Source organism: Athene cunicularia, assembly GCF_003259725.1.
Source record: "Athene cunicularia isolate RWA chromosome 3 unlocalized genomic scaffold, athCun1 chr3_part1, whole genome shotgun sequence".
Taxonomy (NCBI): domain Eukaryota; kingdom Metazoa; phylum Chordata; class Aves; order Strigiformes; family Strigidae; genus Athene; species Athene cunicularia.
In genome coordinates, this window is record NW_020799097.1 from 40,247,270 (window position 1) to 40,261,625 (window position 14,356).

General features: G+C 40.0%; 1 protein-coding gene across 3 annotated transcripts in view; it reads left to right on the plus strand.

The window, feature by feature from the left end:
- Nucleotides 1-51: 51 nt before the first annotated feature.
- ANKRD6 (ankyrin repeat domain 6) overlaps nucleotides 52-14,356 on the plus strand; it is a 110,770-nt gene continuing 96,465 nt past the window's right edge. For 2 of the 3 annotated variants that reach the window (XM_026845853.1, XM_026845854.1), the window contains exon 1: nucleotides 52-398. The gene's annotated coding sequence lies outside the window, so the exon portion shown is untranslated. The remainder of the gene's footprint in view (nucleotides 399-14,356) is intronic. The other variant, XM_026845855.1, reaches the window with a different exon arrangement.

Here is a 14,356-nt window from a genome sequence, read left to right on the forward strand (position 1 = left end):
GGCGGGCAGGTGGTCGCGGAGGTGGCGGGGCTGAAGCTGGGTGCGACGGACCCTGCGAAATCAGTGCTCGGTGCCCGGAGTAATTAAAGTGTTTCCTTATCGCGGCCCCGGAGGAGGGTCCGGGGAGGGAACCCTCCTTTCGTGTACACACGAACTCTCCGGGCTGCCGCATAGGTACAGGAGCCTCTGTCTACTACGTAGGGCTTTAACTGCAGGTTTGGGGGTATAAACAAGGAGCCTTAGCGCTCTTGTTCCAACTTTTAAGGCCGCGTCTGATGAGAAATGGAAATCTGGCTCAAAGTCATCCTTCCCGTTGTTGACATCACCTGAAAACTCTACTGAAAATATTTCCGTTAGTTTACCGCAAACATCAGCTTCCCCTGAGGTCTCAACACCTTGTGAGTATAACACTGGCTGCTGGTAGAGCTCTCGGATTTTAGAAATCCACGGCTACGGTGTGTAATTGTTCTGCAGTGTTCATTTTATTGCAAGCATTAATAAAGGGCTTATCATGCCCTGGGGTGTTGTGTTCATTACAGCACAGGCTGTAGACAGTGCTCTGTTTTTAAAAGGCATAACCACCGTCTTCATATTTTTATAATTATGTGCGAAATGGTTATTTAGGTTTCTGGCTGGTATTTCTGTGATACGCGTGACCAAAAGGATATGTTGTTTGTTACTGAATACCTTTCATTCACAGGGGAAACACTGGAAGTGTCTTACTGGCAGGTAGATCAGTCAATCTTCCCCCCACAAGTAGTTTAAACGAACTTTGAATGTCCTACCAGTCTCAAAGGAGCAATCTGTTGGAAAGACCAGTAAATCTGTCTTTGTTCAAAGATGGAAGAATGTAACAAAGAGTAAATTCTTATGCATTATTAGTTAGGCATGGTCCAGATCCTGTAGTAGGACTGTTTGAGTGCATGGCTTATTCAGAGGAGAATGTTACTGATTTAACTCGCTTGCTTTCAGTGTGATATGTCCAAGTGTGCAGCTAGTTTTATAACAACTTATTTTGGCAGGCTCAAGTTCCAAGTATTGCGTAATCTTCATTCTCTAGATACTTGGAAAATCAAGTGTTTCTGGAGATGTATGATTACGAGTGAGATCTGCAGTTGCGTTGCAGACAAGACATGCTGTAATGACACTAGTGCAGAACTTCATAATGATTTCTGAGCAGAAAATGTTAGTTACACCCACTTCATGTACCAAAATTACAGTTGGCTGGCTGCATAAACTATTAGGCACCTGCCTTTAGATTTCAGTGAGAGGTTAAGGTCTATACAAATCCTTATTTAGATGCCTGGTACATAGATGACGTATGCCTCTGTGTCAGTGAGGACCTATTAGACTGTGAGAGTGGATGGGAATTCTGTAACAGTCACAGTCTCATTGCTTCTCTCCCTGTTGTTTGTTTGAAAAGAAACTGTAATAAAATTCAAAAGTGGCTTTGTGAGGACTCAGTTGGGAAAGTTTTCACTTTTCTCTCCTTTATATTTATCCAGACAGTGCTATCAACATAATTTAGGAGACTGGTTTTGAACACTAGACATGAAATATCCGTAAATGATAGGTAAAATTAAAATAATCAACATCCTGATCATCCAGCTTCTTAAAGTTTTTGCTGAGCTCTTTTCTTCTTTGGGGAATAGAAACTGTGGGAATCTGACTCCACAAATGGGACTCCAGTGTTTGCTGGTATACTCTGGTTGCAGCACTGGGCTTAGCATCCTGCCCTGTCACAGGTAACATGTTCTAGAGTTTGGATTGTCGAACTTATGGTGTTCTTGGACTTGGTGAGATGAATGATATCTTAATAAATCCGGTGCTTGTAGGGTTTGGTAGTGAGTGATTGAGCCTCGAGCTGCATTGCTCCATCTATCTTCAGCTTCACCTCTGCTTGACTTTGCCAGTGAATCATCTAATGATGTAAGAAAAAGAATCTTGCTGCTCCTTACTCTCCAAATCTGTATAATCGGACTAGCAATATTTATCTGTTTGGATGGCTGGCATAACGATGAATGTTTGTAAAGCACTTTTAGCTTCTTAAATTAATTATACCATCTGACAACTATGTTTTATTTATTTATTCTCATTAGTCTCAAATTTGCAATTCCTCTTTTTCCCTCAACAGTTAGGACTTTGGATGAACTTCCAGAGAACTCTTAATCGTATCTTTTCTTAGAGATATGGCAGTGCAGCATGTCACTAGTGGAAGTATTTTATTTAAAACCACAAATGAGGTACCATATTTCACTGTCAAGATTGGCTTAGGGAGATGTCAAAGGCATAAATTAATTGTAATTGATTTTGGCAAATAAAAAATAGAAATAAGTCATTTTAGCTCCTTTTGTTTATTAAGGAGTGTAATATGTGACTTCTTAAAAAATGATCCAACCAAAACCAGAAGGCGTAGAGCTGCACTTTAGAAAGACCTCAGCCTGTAACAGTATAGCAAGGGCTAATTTTCTTTCTTGCCTCCTGTCCAGCTATTTTGAACCCAAAAATCACCAGAATAATTTCTGAGTACAGTAATAGCAAATATTCTTGCATACCATCACTGGCTTGTGGACTGGTTAGGAAGAGTTTAGTTACTTCACTAGACTACTCCACTCCCTGTTAGCAGGTGCTGCTGAAGGATAGTTTGTTACAGTATATTGATAGGAGTTGTGAGAGACATAAGGAAAATCCCCTTTGTCTTGCTGTGACCTTTCACTGAATTACCTGTAATGGCTTCTTGCTAAACTTTTTCTTCTCCTCTTGTCTGTATGTGGTTTATCTCATGCTGCCATTCAAAAGACCATTGGGCTTGTGAAGGCAGGTGTTCAAAAGTTAGGAAGAGCCAGAATAAGCATGTGTGAATTCCTGGCTTATTTGTTGCATAGCTTTCAAATGCATGCATGTTGGGATGTTCTCCCTGTATTGTTTCCTTGAAGGATGTGGTTGTACATGACACAGTGATGCTCTGTATTTGCATTTTTCTTGTTTTCTGGAAAAACCTTGAAGTCCGACTGCACATGTGCAGGTCTCGATAATGAAGCAGGATATGATACTGTTGGTGTGCAGTACTTCGATATCAGGGTGAGGAATGCTGTCCAAAAACAGTGATGAAATGACTGAGTGTCAGTTTAGAACACATCTTTGAGAAGTGTGTGATAAATGAAGCATTAAGGCTGCACAGGACTTTAAGGTTAAAAGAAATCCAGCACATTACTTCTGTTAGTGAATCTGGTGTATTGAAAGAGGAAGATGTCCTGTGATAACCAGTACTTGAATTCTTGAGTTATCCAGTTGTGGAGAGGTTGTCTTGGTAGCCTCAGTGATGTATTTCTGATACAATATTGAGTGCATAGCTAGCTCACGATATGGTGCAGAACTGCAGATTGCTGTCTTGTTCATACACCATTTTACTTTTGATCCTTTGTCAGTGATCCTGCTGTGTGTGGCATGAAATTCAAGGTTCTTGCAATCAATGGGAAGATCCTGTCTTACTGCCAGCACTCATATCTTCCTGCCTGCTCCTCTGTGGTGCTCTTCTCCCCACTCCCCAGACCCTTTCCAGGTCCTTCAAACCCTGGGTGCATCTCAGCCAAGCCATGGCCATGGGGGAAGCTGGCTGTGATTGGGGATGGGATTTGGGGATGTCTGTGGAAAGTGGTGGATGGAAGTATCTGGTGTAAATGCCAGGTGAGTGTACTGGGACTGTGGGGTAGCTGGGGTGTGATGTTCAGAGCATGGACACCCTAATCCTGAAGAAAAATTTTTTTAGCCCAGTGCCAAAGGAGCCTAAGGTTTTTAATCTTATGTTGTGATCAAAAGCATATTTGGAGTACTCTCCAAATTATGAAATCTTAGCTCCTTCAAATCCTGGTGTAAAACAAGCTTCTTCTAATGGCCTGTCCCTTACTTTTCCTTTCTATGTCATGACTTGCCTTCTTCCCCACCTAAACACCATCCATTTTTGCAAAGCAAGCCACTGAAGGTGAAGTTTTTGGGTGCATGACCTGTCATGGTGTTGGATGAAAGCATTTTCATTTGCATTATGGAAAATGCATTTGGATTTAGTGGAAATTAATTCCATAAGGGTGTGCATCTTCATCATATCCATACTGTAGTGGGGTCATTTTCTTTTCCAGTTTGAGATGTTGATTGATTGCTTTAAGCCAGTCAAGAATATTTTCTGTTGGCTTTAAAAGCATCTGCAATGGGATATCTTAGCAAGACCTGTTGCTAGTCTATTTATATTGTGTTGATATACTTCTGAGTCAAAATTCCCTAAATTGTCTCAGATGGATCAGTCACTGAGTAAAGTGCCAGCTTTATAAAATAAAAAAGCACCATGATTGTATGGTAGTCATATACCAGCTCAATATTTGAGTAACTTTTTAATAGTGATTACAGTGAATCATTTTAGGGTGTTTTATTTGAGTTTGATATTGATACATGCACCACAGTTGCAGAAATTGCAGCTTGTTCAGAGTCATGGGCAGGATGTGATCTTTTCACTATATCACCATTGTCTTGAATAATTGCACTAATGTCTGCAAGGTATACCCATTGCTTAAGACAGTTAATTAGTATATTGTAAAGCTTACAGATGAGCTTCTGGACTTCTCAGGGTTATGTCAGATGCCCCCCCAGAAAAGGGATTGTGGAGGATTAAATATTCAGCACAGGCCATGGTACCACAATTTTAATGTGTGATGATTTCTTCCAGAGATGTGGTACTTTTCTCCAGGAACAGCTGTTCAGTATGGTTGAATGCCCCTCATTAGTGCAGCTATAGATTAAGTCTGTTGATATGAATGGGAGACTGTAGCGTGAAGTAAGCAGAAGAGTGAATTTTAAGTACAATATTTTATTAATGAACAGTCAGCTACCAAGTTGGATTCTTTTGTTCCACCGTAAGATTACACTTAATCAGTTTGGAAAAGCCCAGGTTTAAGAAATCCTGACCTGGCATGCACCGGGTGAGGCTGTCATTCATTTCACTTTCTCTGATGTCTTGATGGGCAAGTGGAGATGAGATACCTCTGCAGATGGATAGCTTAGTTACCAGTATGCCTGATAAAACAGGACTGAATTTGAGGTGAATGAGGGTGTTGATCTTAGCTGTCTTAGTTGCTATTAGTCTCAAAATAAGCAAAAGCAAATCCAATTTATTTAGATTCTAGTAACTTGAAAAATTTTCAAAAACTTACTAAGTGATATAGATGCTTTTGACGTAGCTTTTGACAGTACCTAACATTAGCTACTTCTCTGTGTGGCCTTCTTCATAAATCACATTGTTTCAGTCAACTTGAAGTCAGGGAGAGGTGGACATCTCTTGCTGACTAGGACAGGACTGTCCATTTGGAGATTTCTTTTAGTTCTTCCCGCATGGTGGCCAGCAGCTGAGCAAGACACCTGTCTGCAGGTACAATGAGCCTGGTTTGAAGGTGTAGGTGGTTTCATGGTCAGTCTGGCTAATGCTCACCTCTGTTATGTTGGCTGCATTTCATTTGCAGGGAAAGATGGCATATATTCTCCTTAATGCTTTTCGCTCTTTTAGGGCATCCATGTCAGTGACTCTCTCAAGCTGAGGAGGGAACATGAGTGAATGGGAAACAGGCTGAGAAAACCAGAGGAGAAAGGCTAGGAAAACCACAGCTGGAAAATTGATTTATGAGAAAAAGAGCCATTTCTTTTCACTTGTTTTGAGCCTGAGATCTGCTCATTTAATATGATGTCTTCTAGTATTCCTCCAACCTTATTTTCCTCTACTTAATTATGTCCTGCCTTTGACTGACTTACTCCTTCCTTGAAACTCTTCTGGTTTTTCTAAACCTTTTCCAAGAAGAGAGGGACAAAGTTACAACTTTCAGGATGTAGTTAAAATTTTTAGACAGCTGAATAGAGGTGTTTTTGTTTGTATTCTTTGCAGTAATAATTTTTAGCACTCCATCTTCATACTTTTTAACTGTGCTGATGCTTTCATAAGGACAATTCACTGTAAAACCGAGATCTCATTCCTGAATTATCTAGAGCCCATCATTATGAAGTTGAGGTGGTTTTTCCCACCATGAATACCAGTCTGTGTTTAAATGGTGTTGAATTCTGCCAGCCATTTTACTGGCTGGTTATTTGGTGTCATTGAATTCTTCCATATCTCTTTGCAGTCAGTGCTTGCCTTTATCCTGCAGAATGTCCAAAGAAGGGCAATGAAGCTGGTGCAGGGTCTGGAGCACAGGTCATACGAGGAGCGGCTGAGGGAACTGGGGGTGTTTAGTCTGGAGGAGGCTGAGGGGAGACCTCATAGCCCTCTACAGCTCCCTGAAAGGAGGTTGCAGAGAGCTGGGGATGAGTCTCTTTAACAAAGTAACAAGGGATAGGACAAGAGGGAATGGCCTCAAGTTGTGCCAGGGAAGTTTAGACTGGATATTAGGAAGCATTTCTTTACAGAAGGGGTTGTTAGGCGTTGGAATGGGCTGCCCAGGGAGGTGGTGGAGTCCCCATCCCTGGAGGTGTTTAAGAGTAGGGTTGACATAGTGCTGGGGGATATGGTGTAGTTGGGAACTGTCAATGTTAGGTAAATGGTTGGACTGGATGATCTTCAAGGTCTTTTCCAACCTAGATTCTGTGATTTTGTATTATCAGTGACTTCTGTCATTTAACTGTTGTAATCTTTCCCTGTCCCCCTGTGATTCATCAGTGAGTATATTGAACACAATCTATTCATAATGCAGATGGCTGTGGAGCTGCAGGATTAGTGTCCCTCCACTATGAAGATCAAATGCTTCTTGCTTGTACCATTTATTTGCTGTCTATCTGTTTCTCTATACAGATGAGGACATTTCCTGTTATTCCATAACTGCCTGGGTTTTATAATACTGATTTTTAATTTTTTTTTTTTTTTTTTTTTAAGCAGCCTTCCTTCCTTTGAGGGAAATCTTTGAGGATTGGACATAAGTTACTGTGGCTTGAGGAATAACTTTACATCAGCGAAGCTGTGGTAACAGACTATGTGCAAACTTACCATAGATGTGAAGTAGCTTAATTTAAACATCTTTCTTGTGTCCAAACAATCAGCATAAAGCTTTAACTGGTCTACATTACAGTCACATCCAGCTTGCTTCATAAAATTTTCAGTTTCAGTAGTCTGTCTGGGATTTAGTTTTAGTCAGAGTGCCCTGGGTGAATTTGTTTGACAGGTCTCAAATAAAACTTGTTTAGAGTAACTCACTTCTGCTTCTCACTTTTCCTACTTGTCAGACCAGGTTGACTGTTTTTGTGTTTAGGTCTCCCTTGCTTCTTCAGAAAGTATCCAGTCCTTTCTCAATGCTTTGTTTATCATCTGGAAGCAAGATGGGACCCAATGTGAAAAGTGAATGGCAAGGTTAAAAGAGTGCTTGAATACTTGCACCAAGTAGCAAGCCACACCAGTAAGTTGTAGTAGAATCTGGAGGTATAAGCTCTGGTTCTTGGCAGAGTTTCTTAACTGAAAAAAACCTGGTTTTAAAAACAATTTCCAGATTCATTGTGTGCCGGCAGGAGTAACTTAAGTTGAAAAAACCAAACCCCAACTTTTTTTCTGCCTCCTCTCAGTTCTCCCTTATTCCTGCTCACCAACACATGTGCTTGAGAAGTTTAAAATCAAACTTCTGGCTTCCACATACTTCATCATCTTTCAGAGAATTTAGCCTTTCATGTCTATAACTGTGCAGACATACAAATGAGGATGTTGCTGCTTCAGTTACTTTAATTGTGTTGGGTTTTTCTTCTTCTTTTTGTGTTTAATCCTCAAAGTGGAATACTTGGCATGGAAGCTAGGAGCGTATTTTATTCAAAATCTAGCATCCAGAATTTGGATGCACATATTTCCAGCTTCTAAGAGTAATTATTTTTGAAATATTGTATTAATATGAATTTGCTTATGTATCGTATGTGGTTTTGTACATCCAGCAAGTATATGAATATAATTACATGGGATGAGCTGGTTTTGGTAACACACAGGCCAACCAAGAAAACAGGTCGCTGTGCATTCAGTAGAACTGAGCACAGAACTTTAAAAAAAAACCAAAACATTTTACAGTTTTATATAGCTTTATATAAAGCTTTGCATAATTTGAAATTAAGTATCTCTCTTTGACTAAGGTGAAGCAAGTGTTGAGCAACTGACTCATTAGGCTGTGGTGTAAAGCCATTTTTACCTGGGACCTGGTCTCAGCGTTTCCCAGAGATGGAACAAAGACTGTCAGTGAAATGGCGATCTTGCTCTGTCTTTCATTCCTCTGTAGCTCTCATGAAACACACAGTTACTCTGCCTTGGTGGAAAAAACACTAAATGCACTTTTCAAGTAAACTAACCCAGGGAAAGTTAGCAAAGTACAGTGATACTATGATGAAATTTTTTAGCATGCTATTAAATGTGTGCTACAGTGCTTCACATTAAGATGATGGATTTTCTTATCATTCTAGGGAGCTATATACTGTCATCCTTCCAAAAATACTAATACTTTGAAATGCATTAACCATACAGGCAGTGTCTCTGTCTGATTGTTATTAATAAATTCACATTTTAAATGTTAATATAGCAGGCAAGCATCTGTTGCATGTCTGTGCTTTTTACTTCTAAAAAACAAATAAACCCTCACTTGATTAGTTCTCATGGTTCAGATTTTGAGTATGAATATCTACTCTTCTGCTAACAGCAAAGTTTCTTGTGGTTTGTGTATCTTAAACTTACTAGTTCTCCAAATATACATGGTCTTTCAAAAAAAAAAAACCCAAACCCAGGAGAGGGCAAAAGTGTCTGGAATGCAAAAGTTAGCAGATCTTACCAAGTACCATTAAAAAAATCACTTCTCTTATGCTCTGTAAGTGGGATTTTCAGGCCTTGCTTAATTAAAGATCAAGAATAAAATGATACTAAAATAACTACTCAACAAAATTTTCTTGGTTTATACTTGAATAACAGGATTGCCTATAGACAGGTAATTATCAACAACTTGTGTGCAGTAAAATTATAATTAGTTTACTGTATTAAATTGCAGAAGGATAGACCTGAAAAACAAAAGCTTCAACTAGTCTTTGCATTATTAGATAGTTTAAAGATGAATGCCTATTATCCTGGACTTTTTAGAATTAATTTTTATGCTGTATTTTGTAACAGCAATGCTGTATCAAAACCTGATTTCCCTGCTTGTGTGACTGATCTAATTTAGTTCAATGACCGTTGATGTGAATAAGACTCAAATAATGTGTCTTTGTATGTAAAACACCCTCCCAGAGGGAGCTGTAGTAGGCTTACACTTAATATAAAAAAAAAAAAAAAGGAAACTAATGTTTGTTTTTCCTTGTCTCATTGTATAATGATTTTCAGTGAAGTTTCATATTCTGTGAAATTAGATCTGTAGCCAAGATGATACGATACTGGAGAGTTTTTATAATTCAGCATGCTGTTGAAACAATAGGCTGAGTGTTTTAAGGTGCAGATAGCCTGACTAAAATAACATGTGTTGCAAAAGAAGTTGCTGTGCATTTTCAATAGAGAATGTTCAGCAGAGAAATACTTGCCAACTCTGCATGCTGTGTTACAATCATGGGAGTAGTTAACAAGATAAAGAAAATCTCAGGTTTCTTTCTGTTTACAAAACTGACCTTTCTGGAAGGACTGGAAAACAGGAAAATAAATATATAATATGCTTGTCTTTTTCTTCCCCTCCTTTCTGCCTCCCTGTATGAAGCCAAAAATAAATGGGAAGACTAACTGTAAGAAAATGGCACTAGAGTAAATCCTCCTCTTCCTTAGTTTCCTCTCTCTGTCTTACACACTATTGAGAGCTGATGGTTGTGTGGCAACACAGCTCTAGTGATAAGGTATGATTCAGTCCTGTAGTGCCGACTGAGCAAAACTATGCTGTAACTCTTCCTTAATTGATGGATGGATTGACATATTTCAGGAGCGAAGCTTGATCCTGTCTGCACTGAAATGCCAACATGTGTTTTAGCCATATTAGGCCGCTCTTCTGGTTTTACGGTAATTAAGATGTCCTTAATCTTTTCTCCATTTCATTTTCCCATGCAAAATTCCCCTTCATCTTGTGTCACTTCCAAAAGCTTTTCTGTATTGTTCCTTGTCTTTGTCTTCTCCCCTCTTTTGTTCTAGATGTATTCTTGTATCTTTGATCTGGGACTCATCTGGTTTTCTTTGATCTGTTCCTCATCCCTTATAAATCTTCTGTTGTTTTGCTAGTTGTGCCTCCTGACAGTGGTTAATGAGTGCTGGGTCACCACTTTGAACCCAGACTAGCTATGAATAGAGCAAAAGGTAGTTTAACAAACCTTATGGAAAAGGATTTCTGTTCCTCTCCCAGGCTCTTCCAGGTGCTCTTTACCAGATCGGTTGTTATGACATGTCTTCTGAGGCTTTTTTAAAGCTCTGTGTTGGGGATTTTCTTCCTCATCTTCTCTTTTAGGCTTTATCTGTCTCAGTTTGCAATCTCATTTTTTTCTGCGTTCAGTTTAACTTTAGTAATGATTGGTCTTGGGGCATATTTTTCCACCTGTGATTTCTTTCAACTCTTTCTACTCCAACATCAGCAGCTCATGGGCTTTTCTGGTTGCTCTTCCAGCTTTGCTAGGCTTCCAGTCTTTAAAAGCACAGTGTTTTTTTGATAATGCTGTCTTCCTTGTTAGGAGTGATGGTGAAAGAATATCTATTTCTATCTTATCAGACAGGAACTGCTGCCTTCTTGAGATTTTTATTGGGGGTTTTTTTGATATGTTGTAAAATTGAAAATGGGATCTCTCTGGAAAGAGTGTCCTGGAATATAAGAAGCACAGGGATGCTGAGCTTCCTGAGGGTAAGGAAGCAGGAGGCCAGGAAGAAAATCCTGCCTGGTTCTGGGAACACAATCCAGGAACATGACGTCTCTGTAGCATGATCCTGCTCTTCTCTATTATTCCATCATCAGTTTGGGGTTTTTTTTTGCTTCGTATTTCCATTCAGGACCTGGGCAGCCTTTGTGAGCAGATAATGTGAATATTCTCCATGTGTTAACCCTATCTTGCACAAGCTGGCCTCTTGTAAAGTATGAAGGAGACTCGGATATGCTGAAAATTCAAAATATTTATTAACGGTAAAGCAGGTACACTGAACTGCATGATCCTTTTCAATACTTAAGATAAGGCCAAAGCATCAATTTTTGGCTGTAGACAGAAACATATGTAGACTGAAATAGGCGCAACAAATAGCGTCATCTTCCATGGTTCCTACCAGTGGCTGACCAAGGAGATGCTTGCACTAAGGGATCCTGACTTTACCAAGGTGCTGTAGCCTGGCCTGTGTAGCAATATTGTTCCAGATTTTCCCTTCTTACAAACTGTGGGAAACCTCAAGCATTAAGACACTGAGTCTCTTTAAACCCAGCTTCTGTTCCCAGAGAGATGGCTTCCAGCGCAAAGATGCTCCTTTGGGTTCCTGCGAAGCCCATCAGCGTGCGGGAAAAGGTGGGGGAACAGGGAGCAGTGAGGGGGAGTGAGGGCATTTGTGTTCCCTTTGCGCTCTCAGCTCCCTGACTTGACGCAACTACAAGTATTTCTGGATGATGAACCTGTGATTTCTTGTGCGTAGCCATTAGGAATCTCTCTTCACCAGAAGCTGAGATTCTGTCCTGCAAGAGGAACAGCTTTCAAGAGATGCAGTCTCTGTAGCGTAGACTCTTTAATCTCCTAAAAATTACATTAGTGGTGTTCCTTTTTATCTGTGTGAAGATCCAGCTGGCATGAGAAATTTTTATTTTACCTAGCTGGGTATCACATTTCAATGCAGCAGATGGCATGTGTTTGGCAAGTAAGTGCCCATGGTAAGAGAGTAAACATAGTGAGAATATACTCTAACCTACTGGTATTTTTTGAGGTCTTTTGTAACATCAAAGCACCCTTGCGCAATGCTCATTATGGTTTTCTGGTGCAAGATCCAAGGTTTTGTGATACTTTCTTCTGTTGTTCCTATGCTTGTACAGCTGGCAAGATTCTCAAGAGATGTATGGAAAAGTGATGTGATACTCAAGGTGAGTTGTGTTAATGGAGCTGTAGCCTGCCCTGAGAGAGGTTACATAAGATTATCTTCAGTTACTTGGCCTGAAAGTACTTTGTGTTGATGCATAGCTTTTAAAAATTGAGATCCTAGTGTGCAGTATATGTAGAACAGGACAGAAACATATAATTTTGTTTATTTTGAGCTTGGTGTGAAGGCATTCCTCATGAGTCAGATGCTGAGCTGAAGGTAGCAGACTGTTGTTCTGCATGGCCTTACCCTGTCAGAACAAATAAGGAAGGCCATTTTGGGAACTGGGCTGTTTGATGGGTTGGAACAAAGGAGCCCAGGGGTAGGGAACCAAAGGTCGGACTTCTGTTACCTGACTGAGATTCCCACCACTGGACTCCTGCATGGTGTGGGAAAAAGTCTTCTGCAGAATTTCCAGATAAATTATCGAGTATTATACAAAGCATAGAGGGTGCCCACGACCCACCAAGAGCTCCTTCAGCTCCGTGTCTGCCATGGGATCAGGATTTCCAAAGTATTGTCTGTCATGACCTGTTTGGAGGTTACTCGCCTACACAGATACTGCTGTGAAGGGCAGCTTGACCCATCCATCAGAAGAAGATCAGAAAAAAAGAGCTCTATTGCTAAGCATCAGCTGTTGTATAGTATTACAGCTTCACCGGGGGATTAAGACTACTTTTAACAGATACTGTTTCTTATGATAGTCTTCCTTCTGGAAGAACTTGGAGCATGTCTGTCTCTGTGTGACATCTTGCTCTTCCTGTCCGAGACCATTTTGTAGATAATAGTGAGTGCATTAAGCACCAAAGTCTTGTTTCTTCTGGGGAATCAAGTCCCCAGTCCGGTCCCCTAAGTCAACAAGCTAACTTGTCAACCTTGTTGACCTTTTCCCATGTTTTAATTACTTCAGACACCTGCTTTCCACCGATGCTCTGTAATTACCTAGGGGTAAAGTTAAGCTGTTCCTTTCTGTTGTTTGAAGCATCCAGTGGGAAAGGCTTCAGAAGACTTTCAGGCTGATAGAGGACATAAAGCACACATACGTTCCCTCTGTATAATTTGCAAGTCTCATCTATGTGCTTTGTCAGATTTTTTGAAAGGTATGTTTCTCCTGGTTCATGACAATTACACTGATGGGTGCTTTGCTACACCAAAGCAGGTTCTTCACTGACTTAAGAAAGAGTGAACTGATTTTTCAGATAGTAATTGCCAGGTTTCTCTCTCTGTATAGGATAATTCCCATGGTGGTATTCTGTCTTTGCAGCTTTAGTGATAACCTCTGTTTCAGTTTTAATTCTTCTTCTTCATTGCATTCACTGTATTATCTTTTTGTTTCAGTAACAAAACCTTTAGGAATTACAAATCCAAATGTAACCAACCCTATTTTACTTGTCATGGTCATGACACTTACTCTTAAGTCCTTTAGGCTGATGCATTAAAAACCTCACTGACAAAAGGAATGTGCAAGAAGAGCAGAGTCACAGAGTTTTAGTTAGTGCCCCTGTTCTTGTCTGTGTTTATTTTACATCTTGTAAAGTAGCAACATGAACATTGTGCAGGATGGATCAGAGCATCACCCCACTGCATCCCTGGGTATGATGAGGAAAATGAACTTTGCTATGCCTACTAGAATTACTGATTTAGTTGCATTTGCTGCAGAGAAATTGCTTTACTTTGGCCTGGATCAGACACCCTCAGATGTGCATGGAGGAGAAAATAGTTGCTATACCATTTCTCTTTCAACAGTTAAACAGCTTAGGACAAATTGAGGGACTGGAGTGGTTCAGGCTGTGTGTGTGTAACACTGGTCTGGACCTTGTTTTGTCTGGTGGTTGTGTCTTTATTTTGTCATGAGAATAAATGCTTGGATACATCTTTACAAATTTCTGATTTCTAACATAGCTACCCAGTTTATTCATCTTGATAAACTTAACAAGATCATAAATCTATGTTGTGTAAGTCACTGAATAAATTTTAGATGGATCAGAGTGGTTGGGGTTGGAAGAGACCTCTGGTAGTCATCTGGTCCAACCTCCTGCTCAGATAGGGCCACATAGAGCCAGTTGCCTGAGTTAGTTAGTTTCTTTACAGTGTTTTATGTTGGTGTTAGACATCTAAATGTTTGCATGTTCTGTATCTTAAAAGGAATTCATGCACCTGTATCGTAAGGCTCGGTAGTGCTTAAGAAGGATATTTTAACCTCTTTTTGGTTGAAAAATCATTGAAACTTCTGCAATCAACAGTGCTTCATTAGGCAAGATCATATGCCAGTTTTGTTACTGTACAGTTCATAAAAACTGCAGATAA